We start from the raw sequence: 6,800 nt of genomic DNA, 5'->3' as shown, positions 1-6,800 counted from the left end.
ATGCGGGGATTCATGGGAAGTGTGATAGGTTTAGCCCTCAATAAACCTGTTTTCTGCAAAACATCAAGAGCATATTTTCTTTAAGACACTACAATTCCTTTACTACTACGAGCCACCTCAATACCAAGAAAATAACGGAGTTGTCCAAGGTCTTTTGTGACAAAGTGTTGTTGTAAAAACTCCTTTGTCTGAGCTATTTCTTGATTACTTTCTCAAGTGAGAACAATATCATCCACGTATACAATCAATATCACTATACCGGATGTGCCTCGCTTGATAAACAATGAGTGATCAAGCTGAGATCGTTGAAATCCACACTTAGATAAAACCTCAGTTAGCTTACGGAACTATGTACGAGTACTCTGTTTAAGTCTATAAATAGCCTTCTTTAATTTGCATACCTTGGAACACTCCCTCTGTCGCTCAAAATCAGGTGGTTGCTGCATATAGACGGTTTCAGACAAGTCTCCATATAGAAAAGCATCTTTCACGTCTAGCTAAAATATAGGCCACTCTCGCTGGACAGCAAGAGATATAATCAGTCGAATAGTGCCCAACCGAGCTACGAGCGAAAAGGCAACAAGACGTGCCTTGAACCGTTCAACTGAACCATTAGAATGATACTTGATGGTGAACACCCATTTGGAGCCAACTACATCACAGTGCATCGGTGGATCCACCAAATCCCAAGTCTCCCGAGATATAAGAGCATCCATTTTTTCCTGCATGGCTTGCCGCCACCATGAATCTAACAAGGCATGATGGTGATAAGATGGGATGATGTGGCTAGACAAAGCTCGATCAAACTACACCAAACTTGTACTCAAATGGTCAGTAGAGACAAAATTAGAAGTCGGATGTAGTGTGTACTATCGCTTGCCCTTGCAAATAGCAATGGGGAGATCATCTGCAGTGTGATCATCATTTAAGCCTAAGTCAGTCTTATCACTGAAGCTTACCTCTTGTGAAGACGCTGGTGGGTAGTTGCGAGAGGGACCCAGACGACGAGTGTAAACTAATGAAGGTTCAAGGAAACATTCACATGACATAGATTGAAATGGAGGGATCGACTCAAGTGACACTGGTAAGAGGGCGTGGTATAGGCATCTCAGATGGAGAAGGACTCGAAGGAGAAAAATAATGATGAGATTCAAAGAATGTAACATCCGCACTGATAATCTCTTTCCTGGTTTGGGGATCAAAGCACTTATATCCTTTTTTATTGCCAGGGTATTCAATGAATACACATTTGATAACTTGGGCAGCAAGTTTGTTTTTGTCTGAGCCTAGGATGTGTGCAAAGCAGGTGCATCCAAACACTTTGAGAGGTATATGAAATAATGGTCGATCTGGATATAAAAATTGAATGGGAATACGTTCTTGGATGGCTGACGAGGGTAATCTATTAATGAGATAGCATGCGGTAAGAATTGCATCACCCCAAAAATAGGCAGACATGTGTGAATGTAACATGAGGGTATGGGCCACATTTAGGAGTTGTCGATGTTTACGTTCGGCAACACCATTTTGTTGGGACGTGTGAGGACAAGTATATTGAGGTTGAATTCTATGAATGACATAAAATTGAAGTAGCACAGAGGATTTGAATTCAAGAGTATTATCAGTGCGAATATTTTTGACAATAAAACCAAACTGAGTTTTTATTTCTTTGACAAATTTCGGAAGAATACATATGACTTCTAATCTTTCTCGTAACTAGAATACCCAACTGACTCTAGTAAAATTATCAACCAAAACAAGATAATACCAAAAACATGAGTGAAAAGGAACTTGACTAGGACCCCACACATCCACATGAATGAGATCAAATGGACTTTGACTAGATAGACTATGACTCAATGAAAAGTTGATCCGTGCATGTTTGCCTAACTAGCAAGCATCACATAAGAAGGACTCTGATGCAGTAATACCTGGAAACATACGACGAAGTTTGGACACTGATGGATGACCTAGTCTGAGATGCCACTAGAAAGGAGAAGACTTCGAGGAAAATGATGATGCAGCAACATTTACTGGGACAGACAAGAAATAGAGACCCTTACATTCATGGCCGCCACCAATCACCTTCCCAGTTAATAAGTCCTGAAAAGAACATGAACCAAGGTAAAAAATGACTCTACACTGTAAGTCAATAGCCAGCTGTTTAACAGATAACAAATGAACAGGAAACTGAGAACATAGAGCACGTGAGTAATAGTGCCTAAATGTGGGATATAGGTATCACCGCTGCCCAACACAGGAGATAGCATGCAGCCAGTCTGACATGCTGTGGTGTAGAGAATCTGACTAAGGATCAAAAAATGTGTGATTGATTACAACAATGCCTGGAGGCGCCAGAATCTATCATCCACATCATATTTGGGCCATCGGTAGGAGCACCAACAGAGAAGGCTGAGTCTATTCCAATACTATTGGCATATGAGAAGGAATTTTCAGTCATCTTGTAGTCATTAGAACCCTCGAACACATTACCATCAGCCATCGTAAAATTCCAAACAAAATTTTGGGCACAATATGTATATATCAGATGCAGTAGTCAACTTCAATCAAGAAATGTATCTTTACGAATCACAGGACTCCAAAAAAAGAATAATAATAAGCAGTCCCAACAGTCCCAATTCCAGTTGACCCACATGTGACTGCACACACCCCCAACAATCCACAATTCTATTCCACCTGAATATTAGATGGCAGCTACAACACCAAACTTAGTAACTCTACACACGGCTGCACATATCTCTAGCAATTTACCATTCTGCTCCACATGAACTACGTGATAATCTGATCATGTCTTAATACCACCCACATATGGCACACAATATATAGGAAGCAACAGTCAGACACCATAGAAAAAAAATCTCTACTATCCTCAAAGATTATACGAATATCACACGTTATGCAATAAGGGAGAATCTGTAATCACAGAAACTAACCAAATCTAAATTGTATAAAAGGGAGTAGATAATAGATTACAAAGATTTGAATCAATTGTTGCGGATGATAGCAGACCCACGAACAAAACTCCAAAAGATTGTTGCTGATCTTTACTACTTATGGCTGACTTTTGTTGTTGCCCCCCACATATGATCAGCGTAACACCATCCACGTCAAGTTGTTGCTAAAATAGCTTCCACGATTAGCAGATCGTTTCTGCTCCACATGACAAACTACACCCACAAACAACAGCTAAATCCCCCACGATCAGCAGGTCATTTCTGCTCCACACACCAATCACCAGCCTTCAAACAGCGTGACTCCACACACTACAGCAAAAGGGAGATCTGATATATAACTTAACAGATCTTCTTCCACGAAAGAAAAAAAAAAGAAGAAAAAATCAGATATGTTTAGGGCAGATCTGATACAAGACTTCATAGATTTGCTTCCAACCAATCAGCAGAAAATCAGATCTGATCTTCCATGGTAGCAACTTCATCAACATTTCTCCATGTCTTCCATGGCAGCAGCAACACAAGGGTGCTAATCACGTTTCTACATGTTAAACGAGATTTGCCCCTTTCACCAAACAGATTATTTGCTTTTCTTGAAATCAACAGAAAAAAATATAGACGTGAACCCTAACTTGGAGGAAAAGGCAAGAAATGAAGGAAGGAATGTGAAACCCTAGATAGCACAATCCTAGGTTTAGGGCTCTGATGCCATGTTACAGATTGAAGGAGACGAGAGAGAGATGTTGAGGAAAGGAGAGGACGAGAGAGAGAGAGAGAGAGAGAGAGAGAGAGAGAGAGAGAGAGAGATGAGCCAAAGAGATCATCCATTAACGTAACCCTAATCTCCTTTTAAAGAGATTAGGGCTGGCAGTACAAACTTTACAAAAACGGTCCAACTACTATAAGAAAGTATTTAAAGACCTCCTCTCTCACTTTCTAATATTTCAAAAACCTTTAACAGGTTGTATGCATATAAGCTATGTTTTGAAAGATTTGAGGTATATTGGACGTTTTCAGATAATTGTTTTTTTTTAATAAAGAGTATTTTGCTTTTAAATTATATTTTTTTATATCTTTTAGGATTACTCGAAAACTTGACCATACTTGCTCAGTTTATGTCTGATCTTGCCAAACTGAAATCTCTTTTTCCCATTAAAATGCCTAACAATGAAACAATTAATGCCACACATATAGGTCGTGTCATTTTGTCTCCTATTCTAACTCTTGCGCAGGTTTATTTTTTTTCACATTTCAAGTATAACCTACTTTCTGTAAGCAAATTGATGAATCAAAACAATTTTTGTATCATTTTTAATTTGTCTGGTTGTTCTGTAGAACCTAAAGTCCAAGACAATGATTGGACTGAATGACTTGGTAATCGGGATATTCCTCTACAAAAGTTTCAATTTGTTGTCATGCTACATGGTCCTAGACCCATCTCCATCAACCAGATTTGTGGCATCTCAGACTTTGACATCCGTCGATCTCCAAGCCAAGTAATTTTCTGTGCATGACTCTAATATTAAGATGAAGAATAATGATTGTGATATCTGCAAGCTTTCTCAACAGTGTATGCTGTCTTTTAGTTTAAACAATACTTGCTCTAATAGGCCTTTGGAATTGCTACACTGCGATGTTTGGTGTTCTTACTCACAAGCATCACACTTCCAAGCTCACTACTTTTTGACTTTTGTAGATGATTTCAATAGAGTCATTTGGGATGATTTAATGAAGTTAAAAGTGAGACAAGTTATTTGTTGCAGCACTTCATTAACTTGGTTGAAAAACAATATAAAATTGAGGTTCTCACTATGAGGTCAGACAATGGAAATAAATTCTTCAATGCCAATGTAAAAAAACTTCTTCAAAAGAAACGAATTGTACACTAGTATTCTTGCATTGACACACCATAACAGAATGAAGTTGGTGAGAGGAAGCATCGTTATATTATAAATATTGCTCGAGCTCTCAAATTTTAATCAGGACTACTAATCCAGTTATGAGATGAATGTGTCTTAATGGCAGTCTACCTTACCAACTAGACATTGTCTAGTGTTTGCAAACTCCATTGGAAAAAGCTATTCAAAGCAAACCTTCTTATTCTCACTTATGGGTGTGGGGTTGATTGAGCTATGTTGCAAATTTAACTCCCAAAAATAAATTGAAAGAGAGAGCTTATCGTTGTGTTTTTATCAGTTACCCTCACAACCAGAAAGAGTATAAACTCTATGATTTGGAAAATAAGAAAATCATAGTTAGTAGATGTATTGCATTCAATGAAACAATATTTCCATTCAAACAAATTCAAAATTATACACAGTCAATTGTTGTTCCAATTCCTATAGATGATAGTCATGATTCAGAAAATGAATATTCCAATGAAAAGGTACTGGATGTATGTCTAAATTCTCATAATGCAATTTCAGATTTGTCTCAATCTCCTTCAATGAATCCACAAATTCCAACACCCTAGAACTTGACCTCACAAACTACCAACGGTCTTCTGAGATATGAATGCAAATCAAGCAACCACTACAAGGCCTGTTTAGGTAATCAATCTTGGAAGATCAACTAAAAGAACTAAACCATCTATTCTTTTAAGGGATTTCTATTGCAGAGCAGCTCAATAAGAGTTACAAGGTCCATGGTTGCTAGGAAAAGGATCGTCCATGGAACCCAATATCACAAGTCTTTCATTTTCTTACCTTTCAGGTTCACAAAAAACATTCTTGTTTAGCACCATGGACCTTCATGTTTTGAGCAAATTCAAATAGAAAAAGAGCAAGGCAAGCAGAAATTGAGGCTTTGGAATCAAATAACACTTAGACACTAGTTCATCAACCAGTGCATGTGAAATAAATAGGTTGTCGTTGGGTTTATTGTGTTAAGTACAAAGTGGACAGTGAGGTAGAGAGGTTTAAGGCGAGATTAGTAGCCAGAAGTTATCGCCAAGCGGAAGGAATGGACTATCATGACATATATGCACATGTTGCTAAAATGGTAATTCTACAATGCCTTTTAGTTGTAGCAGCAAAAAGGAATTGGATTTTGCACCAGATGGATGCTTATAGTGCTTTTTTAAATGGAAATTCAGAAGAAAAAGTTTACATGAAAAGTTCACTTAGTTATGGCGAGGAAAGTGAAATATGGGTGTGTAAGCTTAATAAGTCATTGTATAGACTGAAGCAAAAACTGAAGCGAAATTGGTTCTTTAAATTGACGTTAGCTATAGAACTATATGGGTTTAGGCAATCAAAAGCTGATTACTCTCGTACGTTTATCTACATGAAGACTCCTTCAATGCAGTTCTCAGCTACGTTGATGATTTGATAGTCACATGTAATAATCAACAACAAATGAGAATTCAAGCCATATTTGTGCAAACAATTTTGGATAAAAGATTTAGGAGCACTAAAATATTTTTTGGGTCATATCCAAAACCAAAGCAAGTATAATCATTTCTCGATGAACATACACATACAACATTTCAGATGAAGCAGGTCTGCTAAATGCTATGTTGAAGATTTGATAGTTGCATGTAATAAATGTTTAACTCTTTGAGCTGAAGATGGTGAGTTGTTGAAAGATCATTCAATGTACCATCATTTAGTAGGTTGTCTTATTTATTTGACGACAACCAAGCCAGGTATCATTTTTATAGTGTGCTCATTGAGTCACGATATGCAACGTCCTACAATAGAACACTTCAACGCAGCAATAGAAGTCTTGACATCTCAAGCCCTATCTTGGTCAGGGTGTTTTCTTCCTACCTAATGATAATTTTCATTTTAAGGGATATTGTGATGCTAATTGGGCAGCATGCAAGGG

Source organism: Nymphaea colorata, chromosome 13 (genome assembly GCF_008831285.2).
Source record: "Nymphaea colorata isolate Beijing-Zhang1983 chromosome 13, ASM883128v2, whole genome shotgun sequence".
NCBI lineage: Eukaryota > Viridiplantae > Streptophyta > Magnoliopsida > Nymphaeales > Nymphaeaceae > Nymphaea > Nymphaea colorata.
The sequence above is the reverse complement of the archived record's forward strand: the minus strand, read 5'-3'. Positions refer to the sequence as shown.